At 39.0% G+C, this 20,668-nt stretch overlaps 1 non-coding gene across 1 annotated transcript in view; it reads right to left on the bottom strand.

The window, feature by feature from the left end:
• Positions 1–335: 335 nt before the first annotated feature.
• Positions 336–20,668, bottom strand: part of LOC109423809 (uncharacterized) — a 37,746-nt gene continuing 17,413 nt past the window's right edge. Inside the window, exons 2-5 of the transcript XR_009997797.1 lie at positions 2,573–2,640; positions 2,304–2,504; positions 2,112–2,240; positions 336–1,686 (exon numbers count right to left, since the gene is read on the bottom strand). This is a non-coding gene — a transcript (uncharacterized LOC109423809). The remainder of the gene's footprint in view (positions 1,687–2,111; positions 2,241–2,303; positions 2,505–2,572; positions 2,641–20,668) is intronic.

The following is a 20,668-nucleotide window of genomic DNA, read 5'->3' as shown; positions in this document are numbered from 1 at the left end:
ATCTTGTATCATTTGGGCAGGTGTACCTATTTTGGGCACTTGCCGTTATAACTAAGTCAATTTCAAACCGATTGATTTAAATTGTTGTATAGAGTTAGCCACGTACAGTATCTAACTCTGTACAAAACTTCAAATCAATCAGATTGAAATTGACTTAGTTATATCGGCAAGTGCCCAAAATAGGTACACCTGCCCAAATGGCACAACCCTATGGTATGAAATCGAACACACAAACACATTTTGCAATCCATAGGGTACGGTGGAGAGAATTGCGAGCACAAATGCTAAAAAAGACGAAATGTACTTCTCAATAAATAAAACGATAAAAGGATATATTTATTTTTAAAATATTTATATTTACAACCTATTCCTCTATCATTGCTTCTGTTGATCCAGACTCTAGTAGACGAGAAGAGCACTTTTAAAAGATACCTATTGTAGCTTACCCTAAAGTTCCTTATGAAGAGCGTTTAATGTATAGTACTGTTTTGCAGATCAGTGTTGTCAGTCATACTTCTAGATCACTTTAGAACTAAAAATAAATCCGACTCAATGGATGCCATCGATGGCGCATTGCAGCGATTATTGTCCCAGAACACCATAACCAGCGGAAAGTTGAGAGTAGAAGAGAGAATTCTTCTGCGTAAGAGATAGAGAGATATAACACGTCCCGGATCACGCCAGAAAGCGTTCACAGAACCGCCTTCAAATGTTTTACCCGAATAAGCTCCAACTTGAATTTCCATTTTACGCTCTAGCATTTACATAAGCTAAGATAAAATAAATAAATAAATAAAGTTGCAGTCCATTCAACATTCGTACGCGATTTCTTTTCTTTTATGAGCGCAGCTATCATCGAGTTTACAGCTCAGGAGTCGGTCGCTTCCGAACGTACTTGGCGAAGTAATCTGGTCTCCAGCATTTGCACGAACCAGGTATCAGGAACCAATCGTAGTACAAGCGAACCTGGAAGCACCCGATTTCATCGTGTCCATCACAATGCTGGTCGCTCTTACGAGTTGCGTGATTGCTGGTGTTTTCATAGGAACCGCTGTCGGCGCCAGTGGGAAGTCCCGCTCGTTTCTGCAGATACTGCTGGTAAGCCTGGAAGTCCTGAACCGATGGTGCCGTGGTCGTCGATGTCGAAGTGGTGAATTCTTCAGCATTTGGGTAGAAAATTTCAGCAACAAGCAAGCTAACCCATCGAGGAGAGGACAAGCAACCACCGTCCAGATAATGGCAACGGGCCTGAAGGCAGCGGGTCACCTCCACGGTTTGAGTGAAGTATCCCTCGTACGGGATTTGGACGACGTACCTCCACGAACCCTGGTAGTTCTTAGCGAACACCGGTGTAGCATATTCAACCTTGGCTGGACAAGGCGTAGGGGGTCCGTCATATCGCGGTGGTGGCGGCGCGTAAGCACTTGGGATTTCTTCACGTCGTTCGGCGACCAATTTGCTGCTGATTGGTTCTCCCTGTATAGCGCGGTAAAGAGCGCAGAATACTCCACCACCGTCGCAGAACTTTCTTGGCGTTCGGGGTTCTTCCTCATCTCTGCGATCTTCGGTCATCCGCATAACTTTCCCCATTCGACGACCAATGCTGGAATGTAATATGCACGTGAAAGGTATTCCGATTGAATTACTAAGGACTTTTTAATATATAAATTAAACAAGTTTGCAATGCTATGAAAAGAAGGCGCGTAATTCAATTATAACAAACCTTGTTCCGTCATTCAGTATTTTAATTTAATTTAAGGACAAACGTCTTGAAATCCCGCTTCAACAGTGCATCAGAGCTTCAAACGCACAAATCTCAAGAAGCAAGCTTCAAACAACAGTGCATTAGATTATTCTCTTCTTGCTCACTTGTAATAAGCTCAAAATAAAAAGATCAGGTGCGCTGGTTTTGTTTACGAAGAGATTTGTGCGCTCGAAATCGTGAGTAGGTGCCAAAGTCGGCCATTGAGGCGACCATTTTGGGATTCTTACAAGTCTGTCCTTAAATAGTGGACTTCACAGAAATGAGGCTTAACAAACAAAATAAAAAAGATAATGCGCAAAAAGTTGTCCGTTTTATGATATGATTAGTCCTTATATGCAAATATTACCCATTGTCGTCAAATTGATCCACAGTCTCGTCCGGCATGATCTGGGTAACCTTGGGAAGCGTATCATCAGCTTTCAACACAGGTAAAGTTTTTGACAAAAACTTCAATGTTTGATTTCTGATCAACTCACTACAAGAAAAAAAATATAAGCATTTCCTTACAACTTGCCCATGAATCACTGCCACAACTTACAAAGGATAAGGCTCACCCATCACGCTCTGCCGCATTGGGTTGCGCGGAATTTTGCCCTTGTTCAGATCTCCGCAGAGGTTGTTCGCGGACACGTATGGCTTGGGATTGGTGGCATCCTTGCAGTCGATGTTGATGTGAGTATAGGGCGGAGACCGAACCTTCGGCGGAACGGCCGATGGTGACTCTATGAAGGCATAGTAACTGGAATGAAACGGTTTGTCATTAATCTGCAAAACGTGATGAAACCAAACGGTTGTGCGAAGCATTACCCCTCAGGAGGCTCCTCGGAATCGAGTAAATCATCAGCTCTGGCAAGCAGCTGGCATCCAAATAATAACTGTAAGTAGAAAAAATAGGTATCTTCAGTTAACACTTTTCTCTAGATTATAAAAAAAAAATCTGCATCGTATCAAATGGAATACAAGTTCTTAAGCTTTAGCCCGTAGTTGCTTCATACTCCCGTTTCTCAAGATAAGCTACCTTTACACAATAATATAATGAGAAGACTGCTTGGGACTAACAGGCATTTTCAGTGAGTGAGTGTTGGCAATCTTTTATTTTCAAGGCGAGAACTGTCCCTGCTACGTAAGATTACAGGTCAATGATGAGCAAAGGAAGGAAGTGATGATGCAAATTATTTGTCCACGGAAGACCGTCCATAATATTACATATGTAGATACAAAATAAGGAGAAACGGGACGGACCAGGGATTGAACAAGGATTTTCTGCATACGGATCAAAAGCGGTGTATGGCTACCAAAAAAAAAAAATTTTTTTGCTATCATGTCACAATGGAGCCGCATGGTTGTAGAGGAAGTGATATTGTTTGAAGTTTCTATTTAATCTTAACACAATTCAAATTGATTTCGGAAGACTTACAATTTAGTGTGATCCTCATTCTAGTAAAAGATCTTCACTAAGTAACGTTGTCATTAGGGAAGGGGGATGAGGGTGGGTTTGATGACTAGATGGCCACAGCTCTAACATTTTTTTTTTAATTTAGTTCATTTATTTTTTTAAATTACATTTTTTTTAACAGAAAAAAGACAATAACGTGGGCACTCCAGTTAAACAGAGTAAGTTGGAGAGAAGAGGAGTGATGACTAAAAATGATTAAGCCTTTATTTACTTAGACGCTACCTAAATCCCGCATTATTAAAGACCACCAAATACAACTAACTCTTTGATCCTTAAAAATAAAATAAAGGCGAAGAAAATGTAACAATAACCACAAACCATTGCTCATTGGTTTTCTTAAACTAACCGTTTTTTCGATTCATCCTAATCGTTAGAATTGCTCAAAAAGCTTGGAAGCAATCTCTTCACGAACTTCTATCGTAGTTTCAATATATAGTGACACAAATTCGTCGACACCTATGCGCTTCTTTTCTACATGCACATCGCTACAGTTTAAAGCATTAGGTAGTCATCTATACAATATAACAGAAATTCACTAAAGGGTGCAATCACCAAGGCAATCTTTGATTATTTTTCTCGATTTTTGTTCTTGTTTTTTTTCAAACTTGAAGTTTTATTGTATTTTATTCATGCGTCCTCATAGAACACATTTCTATTAAACGACACATAGTGATATAGATTTTGAAAATATTTGCTGGAGCTTTACTTTTCATCAATATGACTACCAATCTCTAATGATCGTTTATCAACAACTTTTTTCAATATTGCGAATATATATTACCAATTCTTTATATATCCCTTTCGTGACGAACCAGCACAATTGTGCTGTTGAGCAATAACAGTTTTGTGTAATTTTTTCAACTTTATTTCTTTGGTTTACCTGATGTTAATTGTTTTGATAATTGAGCCATTACTTATACTTGCATGTGTGCAAACAAACTTTTGTTTATGTTGTGTGTGAAATTGCCTACAACAAGTTAAACAAAAAGTGAGCAAAAATTGAAAAACATGAAAAAGTTTTATCTGTCGCAAATTTTTAATTTACGATTTATCTAGGTGGACAAAGCTAGAAATCGAAAGACAAGGAGTAGTTCTAGTGAATGCCAAAGAAAAAATGTGGGTATGTTAAAAAGCCAGAGAGTTCTAGAGAGCCAAATTTGAGCAATTTGTATGGAAATTTCCCTTTTTTGAGCTCCGTCACGAAAGGGATATAGGGTTATTTTGATCGCTTCGACAAGTGATAACAAAGATCAATGTACATTACAACATGTACAACCTTAACTAGGACGAGCATTTAAGAAGTCGTTGAAACAAAATTTTCAAAGGCGGTTCAAATTTACGCAGTTCACTATCTGAACCCATTTTAAAATCGTTAATTCACCTCCGTGTATCCACCGTAAATCGTCACATGGTCTATAGAGAATAGATCACGTCTTGTCAGTCAACATTGTGTGTATCTGAATTGATCCATTGAAAGAAAATATAGGTAATCGAACTTTTCTAATGATTTATGTAGTTTTAAAAATTTTGGACCACCCTAGCATCAAAAATACACAATTACAGGTGAATTTAATGCCAATACATGATATAAGAACCCTCAAATCAAAAGGTTGATCAATAGATACGTTCAAAAACGCATCGTGTTAGCTTATTATCGATAATATTTGACATGCCTGCCATAATCAGCAGATTTCAAAATTTTGAACTACCCTAATATAGTAAAATCAAAATATATGAAAAGTTCCATGTCAGAAATAGGTTTAGGGCACTAAAATCATCATAACCTGTGAATTTTAGCCATTTCGGTTAACATTTGAGGTTTTGTCCGACCTTTGTATGGAGGCCCGCCACTGTGTAGCGCAACGGACAGTGCAAAGAATGAGATCTGACAGCCTTGATAAGGCCTATGGATGAACATGCATTGGCTATTCAACGGATATGCAAATGCGCAGAAAAGGAGAGATAATTTCTATTGAACTGTTATGGTACGGAAAGGCTACAATCCATTACCAACGACGATGGGCTGCGGCTTTTGACATTCGCTACTACTACTGGAAATGAAAACCTTCTTCGCGCAACAACACCGAGCGAGAGCCGAGAGGTGACACTTATTCCCAAATACACACGAAGTGACGCCAACAAGGCTGCTAAACTGGCACTTGTATTACCCCAGAGGCGATGCCAACAGGATAGTTAAGTGCCAAGACTAAAAGGTTCGTCGACTTCCTCGAAGCGCTCCATCAAGATGCTGCAGAGAGGATCGTGTAAACACTATTCCTCCGCCACGAAACGCGGCCATGGGTTCTCGTACTCTACGGCCAAACCGGCCTAAGCCAAGTTGTTCCAGTGATAAACGAGGAACGCTCAAGGTGAACAAGGCACCGAGTTCAAACGGTAATCCGACCGTGGCAATGAAGGCGGTCATCGAGGCTCGCCCTGACATGTTCAGAATGGCTAGACAAATGTACTAGGACAAAGCCGAATTTCCAAAGAAGTGGAAAAAATAAAGATTGGTTCTACAGCCTAAACACTTATCTAATCTGTCTGCTGGACACCGCCTAGTAGCAGTTAAAGCGGATTGTTCTTTCGAGTCTGACACCACCAAGGTGCGACGACGTCAGGTTCTTGATTCCCGCATCTTGTACCAATGTTTAGGGAACCCATATGCATTGTTAAGGCCGGACGGGACGGTGGTTGAATCGTCCGCCATTGCTCTGTTGTTAGTAAGATGCAAATCTCAACTTCTACATCATATTATTGGCTAAAAATTTGATCGTTCGTTTGCTCACTTGCGGTGCACAATCGACTAAAGTTTCAGCTACGTCAGTGCAGTGGAATTTGATATTTGCATCTTCAAAATCATGAGGCAAATTGTTAGAAAGAGAGGGAAGATAGGAAAAATTACACGTCGTCCCGTGCGGCCGTAATGTGGTAAAACGATTGTTTTAAACTATCCCATTAGGAGAACTTAGGGGTGCCATCTAGGTAGTCTAAACCGAGAGGTCAGATAAGTTTTGTAGCCAGAAAGAACGATCGACGGTGGAGGCTTTCAGGCCCGTGACCAAAATGTCCAAAAGAGGGAATTCGCTACAGGGTGGCTAGAAAGCTACTACTGGAACAGTATGCTCCTTTACGATACCCAGGAAGCAGTTACAATACCACCCCGAAGTACCTCTGGGGTCAATCCTGGGCCCGGTACTATGACTATTACGACGTACCTATTGAAGCTCATACTACCACCGGCCATAAAGCTGGTTGGCTTTGCCGACGACATTATACTTGTGGTATACGGTGAGTCGATAGAGGAAGTCAACCTGATCGCGACCCATTCTATCGGTATAGTGGAAGATTGTATGGGATCGAAACAGCCCTTTACAAACGACAACTGAAGCAGCTGAGTGTCTTGATTGATGACAAGCTGAACTCCGGTAACCACGTGGAATACCTACGCCTGTAAAAGTGAAGCTGTCGGAAATAATGTCGGCAATAGGCTAGAGCAAGAGTAGCCTGAGCATGCTAGCGGTCAACCGAAACGTGGCGAAACTTGATAGCATCCACAGGCTTCTAAGAGTACCTAAACACCAGGCGAACCTCGTGTCTACGACCAACTCACTCCTAATGACGCTATGTTTGTGACAAGTGATAAAAACAGAGCAAAACAAAAGAATATATGTTCCCGCCCAACATGAGTGTGCTTGTCAAACCCCATATAATGGAATAATAGTAATTCAGCATCCATCAAAGCATACAGCATTTTGAGCATAAATCCCACAAAGCATACAGTATCTCAAACTTGGCCATTTTGTATGAAACTCGGCGTTTGTCCGATCAATTGTGCATCACAGTGTTACAGTGTACAAAAACGTTGTAGCCTTTAAAGTATCAAGAAATGTACTGAAAGTTTATAAAACCACCTGAATAAATCGACAATGATTTTTCATAAGGGCCTAACTGACTTCATCGATTTCTCTTCGTCGACTCTCTCTTTCGCTTATAACTTGAGCAAAACAAACAAAACCATTATTTTTTTTTGTTTCTATAGCAACATGTAGTTGTCTTCTTCGCATTTCAACCAAAAAATCTTTGGAAAACTCAATACACATTCTGTGATAACACAAAGAGAGGATCGATGAAGACAACTCGAAAATATCAGTTAGGCCCAAATGAAAAATCAGTGTCGGAATCACAGAAACGTTTGAAAATGAGATAGATTAAAGTGCCTTTAACTTAGAGTGGCGTCAATGTCAAAATTGGAATAAAGATCATGTGTCAAATTGCTGTCATATCCATACAAACGCGCGTTCCAAACGAGCAGGAGACCTGTCAAAATCGGAACATGACGCCACTCTCCCTTCCAGTCACTCTAAGATAGATAGGGTCTGGGACCATTTGGGCAGGAGCACCTATTTTGGGCACTTGATGCTCTAACTCAGTCAATTTCAAACCGATTGACTTGAATTTTTGTACATGGCTAGATACTGCGCGTTTCTGATTGCTTTTCAAAAATCAAGTCAATCGGTTTAAAATTGACTGAGTTATAGCAGCAAGTGCCCAAAATAGGTGCTCCTGCCCAAATGGTCCCAGACCCTATGTGTTCGCGATTTTCTTTTATCAACAGAATTCGATATTGAAAAGTGATCAAATATCTTTTATGTTGAGGATTTTTCGAGGCTTTCATATGTACATATAAGAAACTATCGCCGCCTACAACAAATTGTTCAACGCACCGAATCTATTTTCTCAGGTCATCGACATGGACATAACATCCACCACCCCATCCAGCGACAAGCTGGCGAACCCAAACAATGCGCTACGCTCGCGGTTGATTTGCGTGCAATGAAAGTGAGGTTCGTCTGGGTCTTTTGTGTGAAGCCTCCGCGTGTGAGACTTGATTGATCTCCAAGTACACGCATCATTCGATAGAGCATTGCTGCAACAGGTCGCACTCACTTCCAGCTCTCTTCAATATACATCCGGATCGCCTCTTTTTTTTGGCGCTGGACGAACGTGTATTCATGAAAGAAACACGAATTAAATGAAAATGAGAGTGAGCTTTTCGCTGAGCCGGCACCATTTGTAGCACGCATAGTAATTAAGCCCCGAAAATCCGGACGAGGTCTGCAATGGATTATCGTGCGATCAGGTTCACTATCAGGTTCAACATCGTGTTTTTTTATTCAATCGGAACCATGGAGAGATTGATTGTTAATGAGATTATTTTCTTATCTTGTTCCGAGCTGTATTGGGTCGTACACAAGATCGGGTGATTTTTGTTGAGAAAAATTTGGTTTTTGGTTTAACTCGAATATGATAGTGAAATGAGTGTGCATAGGTGCAGATGTTTGGTGGAAAGTTTATATTTTTCACACACCACCTCTCTCCTCTCACTCGGTACAGTTAAAGCGAAAATTCGCATGATTTTAAGGCCCCTGCAGCTACAAGCTAGCCTACAGCCTAGCCCTACAGCTGCAAAGGCGAGGGTATTCAGCATGACCGTGCTGAGGGTGACGCATTCGATTCCCGATCGGTCCAGGAACTTTTCGTAATGGAAATTTCCTTGGCTACCTTGGGCATAGAGAATCTGCGTACCTCTGCCACACGATATACACATGCAAAATGGTCGTTGGCAGAGGAAGCTCTCAGTTAATAACTATGGAGATTGGAAGTGCTCATAGAACACTAAGCTGAGGAGCTGGCCTAGTGCAGTGAGGAAGTCACGCCAAGATGAAGAAATAAAAGCTTCTCATGACATCTTTTTTTGAAAAAAAAAATCACAATTGGATCTCGTTAAGTCATTTCTGGTCTATTCTGGACGTAATAAGGCATTAAATTTGTCATAGCAAGGCTGCCAAATGGTGTCTATTCAAAAATTATTGTTTTTTTTTTTATTCCGTGTCGGGTATTTCCATCACTGCGACCAGTTTTTTGATCTATTGTGACATATGCCCCTGATAAGTTTTATTATAGCTATGTATATCAAGATGACGTACCACTATTGTGAGTGATCGCCATCGTTTGATTAATAGCATTAACCCAGCACGGTTCGACATTTCGAATGAACTGCACTACCGTACTGGGTGTTGTTCTTCAAATGTCAGAGGGTTCTAACAGCCCTTTGACGAAGAACTTACGTCTTGTTGTAAAGAGTGCCGAACAGTGACACAGTAGATGTTGCGAGTCTTCTTTATCTGTACCGCAAAAGCGACACATATCATCTTGAAGTTTTCCCATAAGCTTCAAGTGATATCGGCTCGGACAATGACCTGTTATAAGCCCAGTATATACGCTTAGATCTTTTTTGGAAAGATCCAGTATTTTACAAGTCTTAGAAACATTTGGAATAATAAATCGCCTTGCTTGTCTTGCTATACAAGTGTTTTTCCAATTGTTCGTCACTTTCGAATGTTCTCTTATTTTGAACTCCATTCGCAAAGCACAGGCAGATAGCCCACAAAAAGGTTCGGGCCCTATGAACTGAAGAGATGATCCAAGCCTTGCTAATTCATCGGCTCTTTCATTTCCATCAATTCCACAATGGCCAGGAACCCAATATAAGTTGACCTGATTACGACAGGACAGATCTTGAAGTGATTTAATGCACTCCCAAACATGTTTTGATGTACATACCGCTGACTTCGAAGCATTTAGTGCTGCTTGACTGTCAGACAATATGCATATATTTGAATGCCTATAGTTTCTTTGCAAACATATATTAGAGCATTCTAAAATTGCTTGAATTTCTGCCTGGAATACAGTTGGATACTTTCCCATGGGTATCGACAGGTTTATCCCTGGGCCAGTTACTCCTGCTCCCACTTTCTGTTCAATTTTGAACCGTCTGTATAAAAAATAATCGATCCTGGTCGAAATTCTGGACCACCGACTCGCCACGAACTTCGATCAGGGTCATGAAAATTATTGGTTTACTGTTGCAGTATTCAATTTTACAGAGTTGATGTTTTTATCAAAATACTGTGTTTCAGAAATACCAATAAACTTGTAGAACATATCAGGTTAAAATTTGACGATGTAATCATGGAAATGTTCAAAAAAAACTGATATCAGGGTTATTCTATAAACTTAAGACAGTTTGCATTTTCAAACCACTGAAAAATAAACAGGTCGCTAAATTTCATATCTGATAACTGAATCAGATCAAATTGAAATATTTGATGATGATGAACCTGGGCTTGTTAGGGGAATATCCTGTAAGTAAAAAGAAAATCGTGTTAAGTACTGTTCCTTTGAATTCCACTAAGAATTGGCATCCTTTGACAGATACGTATTTCGGCTTCAAGTGCAAGGTTGTCTTCAGTGTCTTGTATTTGACTCAAGTTGAGGTTGAAATACGTATCTGTCAAAGGATGCAAATTCTTAGTGGAATTCAAAGGAACAGTACTTAACACGATTTTCTTTTTACTTTTTGAAATATTTAATTTTCTGTATATGTATATTGAGTGTGTGTAGTGACGGCTCGGCAGCTGTAGGCCGATTTTGCGCGCGCGTTGCCTTGGGTGCCTCAATTTAGTTTTTTTTTTTTCATTTCGCATTTTTAGTTCGATTGATGGCAGGCGATTATCCGGTGAGTTTGTTCCTTGTTATTTTTTTTTATGGATTCTATATCAATTATTATAATAATTCAATTTTATACCATAGGTGATAGTTTGTATTCATATATTTACAATGTCCTCTTTTCAAATAATGTTTCATTGATTTTGTATAGTTCGTCACCATGAGTGTCGACTTGGATTTTTGTTCCATTTTGTCACTGTTCGGGATGGCATCTTACAAATTACCTCTTCTTTTTATTGAATTTCATTTTTTGTGCGATCTCCTAACGATATATTGTTTTTCTATGTATCTGTCCATGTATATTTGTTGTATGTATTTTTATGAATAAATATTGAGCGATCACCTGTCGTGGGTGATCGATTGCTTGCTTTCCGCGTGAAGCGAGCAATAGCGCATCAGATTGCATGTTTGGTCACGTCTTTTGTTGTAAATCTTGAGTGTCCACCTGACGCGTGTGGCTGATTGTTTGCTTTCCGCGCGGAGTGAGCAATAGCGCTTAAGTTTTTATATGTTGTCGCGTCTTTAATAGTAAATATTAAACGATCACCTGACGTGGGTGGCCGATTGTTTGTTTTCCGCGTAATGCGAACAATAGCACTTCCGTCTGCATATTTTGTTGCTTCATTTGTAGTAAATATTGGTTGTTTGCTTTCCGTGTGAAGCGAACAACATCACTGCAGTCTGCACGGCATGCGTCAACATCAAAAGGTCATATTACTTATCAAAGTGAATCCTGACCCAACGATACCTTCCTTACTAACAATCACTCCTTCCTGCAGCCTGGTGGAGACGTGCGGTAAACGCTAACTTTCACATAACAAAGGTTGCTATTAACATTCCTTCACTCTTCCAACCTGACTGCAAGGACGTGGCCAGCGCCGTTATTGAACTGTTAAAGAGAGCCTCTGAAGCGTGCACAGTGAGAATGTTGACCACTCGGAGTCAATTATTCAGTTGATTCATTGTGCAACTGTCATTGGTTCGAGTCAATCACGGAGTAGCAACCATAGATATGTGCAGTCAGTCTAAGCTAAGCTAAGCTATTTAATTTTCTGTAAATATCATCACAAATGTGTTCTGACTTTATCTAGTATATGATACTAAATGGCTCTGGATTAGTATGGCTTGGTTTTTCATAACATTGAAGTTAAAATATTTACTATATTAGCCATTTTGTCTTATGACCATTGGACGCGCAGTTTTTTGATACTCACTTTTCAGGCTTACATGATCGCAAGTTAAAAATTAAATATAATCATTTTTATTTTGTAGTGCTAGAATATAGACATTGACTGATCGACTTTCTTCGCTCTGATAGTATAAGAGTTAAATTTTCTTGTGTTTTCTTCTCCAGTTTTTTTTTCTCTGTTTTGTCCTCTTTGTGTTACCAAGCTGCTCCTGGCCATCCGGAAGCCCAAGCCCAAAAAGATCCTCGGCTGCGTAAAGCGTTATACACGATTGAGCCACAAATAAATGAACTAGATAAAAAAGACACTATCATTTGCATTTTTTCCTGCCGCATCCTGTTTTCGGTTCAGCAAAATTACTTGAAATTATAAGTTCTACAACATAGTTTAACTTAGCCAGTTTAACTGTGATATTCACCCACGAACGTAAACAAGAAAAATCTTACATTTTCCACAGAGTTGCCCTAGAAACAAGGCTATAGAATTCCTATAGGATGTTTCGATCACCTGGCGATCATTTTACTCATTTGTCTATAACTCAGTTCGGAAGCCCAATATAAAAATGTGATGTTCGACGAACTTGTAGATTAATGTTTTTCCTACAATTATCATCAAGGACGCCATATTTCAACTCTTACATTTATGGCGTAAAAGTGTTAGTACCAGTACCACCTACTCATACTAAGCGATCGGATTTTTCGATCGTTTATTTTGAGTAGGTGGTACTAGCGCTCTCACGCCGTATATATGAATTGAGTTATAGATAAATGAGTTAAACAATTGTCAGGTGATCGAAAACATCCTTAATTATCCGTATTAACGAGATTTTTAGCCCTAGGTTAGCTCATCTCCTATGAGCACGTCATGGGACGCAATGGTCTCGGAGAAATGAGCGATAACGGAGAGCTGTTTACAGAGTTTTGTGGCAACAATGACATGGTGATTGGGGGATCGCTCTTCTCACATCAACCAGTGCACAAAGTGACACAGGATTTCCGTGATGGCGTCACGGAAAATCAAATCGACCACATCTGCTTCATCCAAAAATGGAGACGGAGCCTTCTTAATGTGCGGAACAAACTTAGCTCCGACACTGCGTCCGACTATCATCTCCTAATCGACGACATCCGGCTGCGCATTGCCAAGATCCATCGACAATAGGAGAAAATCGAGCGTCGCGTCGGTTTAACACACGCTGACTGGAAGACGCTGCGGTGAAAAGGTCCTTCGTCGAGGACCTAGAGAACCGTGCTGCGGATATTCCAGAAGGTGGACGCGTAGAAGATCAATTATTGAGTGTCATCAAGAACGCCTTCATCGCCACCGGCGAGAATAATTTGGCTGAGCTACGCATCCGGGGAAAGCAGCATCGAAGGAACGCCAAAGCCACGATAGAGCGAGCAAAAATACAAGGAGCCAAAGCCGTAGCCCGTCAACGCTATTCGACTCCCGAGAAGGAAGTGAAACGCTCATGTAGACTGGACAAAAGAGCGTGAGCGGGCCCCTAGGCGACGAAGGCGAGAAAGCCACAAACACTGGCGACATCCGTCTTCTCTACGATGTCTCACGTCGCCTTAGTAGGACGAAGATGAATGCTACGATGCCCGGGAATGACACGTCTGGACAGTTTGACTGACCCGTTGAAACGCTGCTTCGAGCACTTTGGAAACCTTTTTCAAGTATCGGCTACGCATGATCCGCTAAGGGTTCGACGCATTACCCGAGGCAACACTGAAGCTTCATCAGTGCAGGAGATATAAACAGCCATCCGTAGCATGAAATCGAACAGAGCCCCAAGGGGTCGATCGCATATCAGCTGTGATGCTCAAAGCTCACCACGTAGTATCCGCACAATTGCTAGGGTAAGTGTACCACTTGTACCAGTTATCGCCATAGTGGTTCCCTATTTGGCCATAGTGAAAATTTAGGAAGTTGTCAAGCTTTGACCTATTATGAACGTTTTAGTAGCAAGAATTTAAATGTATTTTGTCATTAAAATTCTGGAAATGATGTTAACTTTTAAATTATTACAAATAACCACTATGGCAAAATAAGGCGATAACTGGTACACTCTGCCTACATCAATTATTTGCAACATATGGAAAACCGTGACATTTCCGGCTGACTGGATGCAAGGCGTCTTAGTAAAAGTACCCAATAAGGGTGACCTGACTGTATGCGATAATTGGCGGAGCATTATGTTACTGTGTATTGTTTTCAAAGTCCTCTGCAAAGTGATCCTTAACCGGATACAGGAGAGGATTGACGCAACTCTTCGACGGCAGCAAGCAGGAATCTGTGCCGGACGATCCAGTGTGGACCATATGGACCATATTGTCACGCTCCGTATCATCCTGGAGCAAATCAGTGAATTCCAAGAGATTCTCTACCTGATGTTCATTGATTACGAAAAAGCTTTCGACTTTCTCAATCACGAAAACATGTGGGTACCTAGCCCTCAGGCGCAAGGGTGTCCCTGAGAAAATCATCGGCCTCATTGAAGCACAGTGCAGAGCATTTTCGTGCAGAGTACTGCACAACGGAAATAGGCTAAGATGTATCCTTAAGTTTGATATGTCAGAATAAAGAAAGTCCAAGCGTAAAGTACACTTTAACCAATAATTTACCCATCTGTACATATGTACGTTGAGTTATTTGGAATATCATAATTGATCACACGGATTGGTATTACCGAAAATTTGCACTTTGAGTGAGTCGTTTTCGAGCATCTACCTCTACGTAGTTACCCGTCGTATCAAACAGAATGCGAACGACGCGTTTGATCGCCTTCCAGGTAGCATTGTTCTTCCTCTACAAGTGGTTGAGGAAGCGTTGCCTGTACGATAGGCAAACAGTTTCAAACAATAAACAAATCGCTTTCACTCTTCGTACATATGTACAACAGAGATGGTTATATTTGCGGTTTAGGGGAAGATGATATAGATCGATGAGATTAGAATTGAACCTTATGACAACTACAACTAGGTTGCCGGGTCATTAATTGGCTCGGTAGCTTAGTTGGTAAAGCACTTGTCTAGCGAATAAGGGTCGTGAGTTCAAATCTCACCTGAGCTGTGGATTTTTTCCCAATTTAACCAATAATTTACCCATCTGTACATATGTACGTTGAGTTATTTGAAATTTCATAATTGATCACACGGATTGGTATTACCGAAAATTTGCACTTTGAGTGAGTACACTTATGTATTTCTTTGTAGCTGCCTACACAACCAGATTAGTCGACGCACCGAAATCCGAATTTTGATGTGTATCTGTTGAGAACACTCAACTTCTGCAGGTCTTTGTCAATAGATGTCTGCAGTATATAATTCGTACAAGATGGCCTGACTATTTGATCTCCAACGTGGAGATCCATCGTCAATGTCATCAAAAGCCGATAGTGACAGAAATTCAGGAGCGATAGTGGAGGTGGGTCGGCCACACTCTATGTAGGGGCGGAAACGAAATCTGCAAGCAATCGTTAGATTGGAACCCAGCAGAACATCGCAGCAGAGGCATATCCAGAGGCTCATGACGGCGCAGCCTCAACAACGAAATCAAGCAAGTCGACAGAAACTTGACCTGGCCACCTGAGCCGTAGCGTGGACTCATGACACCCTTAGCAAACATCCAGATTGGCGCCCCCTGGCAATTGGACATTGTTGTTAAATTTTTATTTTTTTATAGTGTTTTTCTTTTGGAATTTTAATGGGAGTCGCCCAAAAATTTTCCAAAATTTATTTGTTTTATACGAGCCCAAGTACGATCACATATAGTAAGGTACCCCGGGGCAAGTGAGAATCCGGGGCAAGTGAGACCTACGGCTATAATTTTATCTATTTTTTATTTTTAAGGCAAACATTCTTCATGGAAAACATAGGTATCACACCAACGGATACTTTGAATTCAAAAATTGTTATTGTTCCCACCATAAAGAGACCATATATGTTATTGTTGTTCATATGTAATTTTTAATTCACTAAGTGAGATTAACGTACTCTACTATATTCGTCGTTTAAAAATAGGATAACAAATGAAGTAAAACTTTTTCGATTGCAGGATAATATTTGGAGTGCTTCCAAGTTATTTTAATCGAAAAAGCTGTAATTTATTATCATCTATTACCTTTAGTTAACTGCTCTCACTTGCCCCAGTGCATTTCAGCATCTGGGGCAAGTGAGACCTATGAGAGTAAACAAACACAATTTCATAGTTTGATCTCACTTTCTTCAGCCTAAGTCGAAATTCGCACAAAAGTGATGTAAACATCGGTGCCTTAAGTAATCAATCGTTGAATTATACTTAATTACTTCTGTTCTGATGATGAGACTATTGTTTAAAATGGTTAAGTCTTGGGAACAACATATTTTTTTTCGAAACCATCTATTTTTCATATTTTCGTCGAAGCAAATTCCATTATCTTATCGTTTTTCGTTGCATTTTTGTGAATGTTAAGGAATTTGCCATATGTACAGTACAAAAAAATTGGAAAACGACTTATTCTAAGTTCACGATTAAAAAAGTCTTTATTTAATGATCGTATAATTATGTAAGCGAAAACGTAACATCTGTAAATCTTGAAAAATCTTTTGGCGAGTTTCATCAACTACGTTATATGAAAAACAAGTTTGAAAATCTTTCGGCATTTAACTTTATGGTGCTTTTTGTATAAATGAAATCAATTTGTTTTGCGCGAGCTGCTAGAGTTCAATCATTTTTTTCTCAGTGATTCGTTATTATATGTGTTACGTAATTTATGCACGATACCACAAAACACTTCCCACATAAATCGCTAAACGTAGTTATTCGCATAAGATATTTATAATTTATGCTACCTTACATATATGCAACAACTATACTAAGCCATTTGTACAAAAATTTCGAATAGGTCCCACTTGCCCCGTGATACGGAGTAAATGAGGATCTGCTCCACTTTTCATTATATGCATAATAAACAGAATGTAAAAAAATGAAACAGTTTTAATGCCCGTTAATAAGAAGAAATATACCAACAATGGTTTTTAGAATCTTTGGAATTATACAATTATTTATGTTTAGAATTTTTTGGCTTGACAAAACCAAACTAGCATTTTTAAGGTCCCACTTGCCCCGGGGTACCTTATTTCAAGAAGCTCACTAAGACCAGCACAACCATTAGAAATGGAATTTCAAAATCCTTGCATAAATGATGCATAAATTTCTCCAAAACAACTTTCTTACAGTATTTTTTTATTTTTATTTTCTGCATGTTTTGTTCAATAGAATTTTGTTTTAAAAATACTTAATTGAGTTTCAGAGGTCTTCATAATACCTCATTCGATCTATTTTACCAATTTTCGTCGATTAGTTTAATTGGCTTTACCAGAATTTTTCAATAACTTTACCAAAGGATTGCTCTGAAGTTTAAGAAAAATATTACCCAGAAGATCGGTAAGAAATTTTGCAGTTATCAAAAACCATGGACATGGATAATAGGAGAAATTTCTGAAGAAATTTCTATATGAGTTTTTGTTAAAATCTCTAGAATTCTCTTCCTGCTTGAATTAATAAAAAAAATATGTTGGAATTTCTAAAGGAATTCTTCTGGAATATTTGGTCCATGTGAAAATCCAGGAGACATTTCAACAAGAATTTGCAGGTATTTCTTGAGTAGCTCGTAAAGAAATTCCTAAATAGATGACTGTAAGAATTTGTGGAGAACTACTGGAACTATTTTCGAAAGAATACTCGGACGAATTTTCAGAAAATTGCTTTATGAATCTCTTGGAGATGGAGATATTCCTAAAAAAATCTCTAGAGGGGTTTATAAAGAAATCCTTGAGAAATTTCTAGAGGGGTCAATGGAAGGGTTTCAAATGAATTTTTTGGAGAAGTTTTGTATGGTAGATTTTCCAACGGAATACCACACGCTATGTCCAAGGGGAATTATTATGAAAAGTGAATGTACCTCAAAGTTTATTCGCTAGAACCGTATTTTTGGACCTCTAGATTCAGAATATGTGCGATTTAAAATATTCCATCTTGGATTTTTTCCCATACATTTCAATATGGGAAAAAAATAACCTTAAAATGATTTTTTTCGCGATTTTTATGGGAAAATAGGTAAAAATTCAAAAAACATCGAATTGCCCAAGATGAAATATTTAAAACCGCACAGATTCTGAAACTAGAGGTCCAAACCTACGATCCTTTGGAATAACGATTTTCATAATACTTCCCTTTGGACATAGCGTGTACCGAGAGAAATTTCTGAAGGAATTCCAAATTTATGGTTTTATGAAAGAATTTATGAGAAAATTTATGGAAGATTTCCTAGGGGAATTCTAGCAGAAATGCATGGAACAATCTCTAGTGAACATGAAACAATTTCGGAAGGTAGGTTTTCTAAACGATTTTAGAACCTTCTTTAATCAAATTACTAAACAAGTATAAAGACGATATTCTAAACAAAAATCTAGTGAATTGCTGAAGGAATCCCTGGAAGAATTTTCTCAAAGAATCTCTGCAAAATTTTCTATAGGAATCCATAGAGGAATTACTGAAGTTATCTACTGAAGGGCTTCAAAAAATGTGATATAGTAAAAGAAGCATGAAGATTTTTGAAGGAATTTGCACAAGAATTTCCGAAGGTATCCTTGAAGACAATTTACAAATTTATCACTGAAAGATTTTTAGAAATAATTCCTGCCGAAATTCCTCGACAAAACTATGGAAGGCCATCTAGGGAATCGCGCCACTTGGGCGGTGGCTTCTATATTCGTCTGTTTTCCACTATAACTCAGTCAAATTTGAACCAATTGACACAACTTTTGGAATGTGGTGAGATAGGTATAGTATCTACCCGTGTACAACATTTCAAGTTAATTGGTTCAAAATTGACTGAGTTATAGTGGAAAACAGACGAATATAGAAGACGCCGCCCAAGTGGCGCGATACCCTAATAAAATTCATAGAGAAACATCTGGACAATCATTTGACTAACTTCTGGATAAATTCCTAGACATTCCCCAGTGAGAAACTTTCACTAGAATTTTGAAAGCATATTTCTCATGGCAGCACTTTTCTCATGAAAAAACTAAAATAGAAACTAGAATAGTTTCTTTAAAAAAAATAGAAAAGAAATTCTCGGGTTACCATGATGTTACCTGCTCAAAATAAACTAGTAAAACCTATTTTTTTTTGAGAATATTAAATATTAAATATTAGAAAACATATCATCAGTTGGCTTCTTTAGTGGTGTTGAAATAATTCCATATTCTGAATCTGCATGCCAAACTGAGCCGAAATCCAAATTTTCGTCAACTTTGGTGCCCGGGAACCTATTTAAAAATCAATTTTAAATTTGTATGGGAGCGATTTGTCAAACGCCCAGGATGTAAATCTTTCAATTCGGCCCTCTGCTCACCACCGTGGGTGGAAAGAACTCGCATTTTTTGAGTTTTTTTTTGGAGTGAGATTCATTGTAAGCTTTGATACATTTGTATATCAACACAACAGTATATTTGAACTATGTAAACAGTATATACCATTGTATGAATTTCTTGTAAACTATCTAAAGATAATTAAATGAACTACTACTACTACATACTACTTTTAAAGGTTTTAGAAGAGGAATGTTATGGCTTCTTGAAACGTTGGAACAATATTTGTTGGCTAACCACAATCATTGGCGTAGCTAGGGGGGGTTCCAGGGGTGCCTGGCACCCCCTAGAACAAATTTGGCACCCCCTAGATTTTTTTCTTGACAGACACCTAAAATTTTAAACTTCACACAATAATTCTAATATTTATCAAAGGCATATTTAAACAAAACTTAAGCACACCCAGAATTACTTGTATACTTGTTGTACGTTTTGACGTTTTGGATACTGGTAAGAACAATCAACAGACTTCTCTATGGATAAGTGTAGAATTAGCATAAGTTAAAATACACATAAATAAAAATTAAAAAAAAAAATTCTCTATGGATTTCTCCAGAAATACCTCTATCTATTCATACAGTGATTTCTCTAGGCTTCCGTATGGATTAAAACCGATTTTTCTTTCAATAAACTTCCCTTAGGATTCTCCAGGCAGTCCTGATGGGGTTGTACATACTAGAAATTTCTGGAGATTGGTCCAGCAGGTTCTCCTTGGATTTCTTTGGAAATTCTTATTTTGAAACTTCTCGGAATTCTTCTAGAGATTCCTCTAAAAATTTCTATTGGGGTTCCTTCAGGTATTCCTGGCGTGATTATTCAAGACAATCTTCCCCGGGTACTTTCAGAAGTTTCTCCGGTGATTCTTTCAGGAATTTCTTCAGAGGTTTTATTCAGAGATTCTTCCTGAAATTTCTCATGGAATTCCTCCAGGAGCTTATATTGGCCTTCCTCCAGGAATTGTGGCTAGGATTCCTCAAGCAACTCCTGCTGCTATTCTTGCTGCAATTTCTCTTAGAACTCCTCCAAAACTTCTCACTGCGGTACCTTCAGTTTTTCTACTAGGGAAGTTTCCGAAATTCTTCCGGAAAATCTCCCTAGGATTATTCTAAAAAAAACCATCGGTGATTCTTCCAGAGACTTCTTCAAGGATTTATCGAAGATTTCCTCCGGAGTTTCATCCAGAGATTTCAGCCGATTTCTCCAAGAACTTCTCTTGACCTTCCTCCATGAATTCCGGCTGAAATTCTTCAAGCAATCCCCATTAAGA

This window comes from Aedes albopictus, chromosome 2 (assembly GCF_035046485.1).
Source record: "Aedes albopictus strain Foshan chromosome 2, AalbF5, whole genome shotgun sequence".
Classification (NCBI taxonomy): domain Eukaryota; kingdom Metazoa; phylum Arthropoda; class Insecta; order Diptera; family Culicidae; genus Aedes; species Aedes albopictus.
The sequence above is the reverse complement of the archived record's forward strand: the minus strand, read 5'-3'. Positions and strand labels throughout refer to the sequence as shown.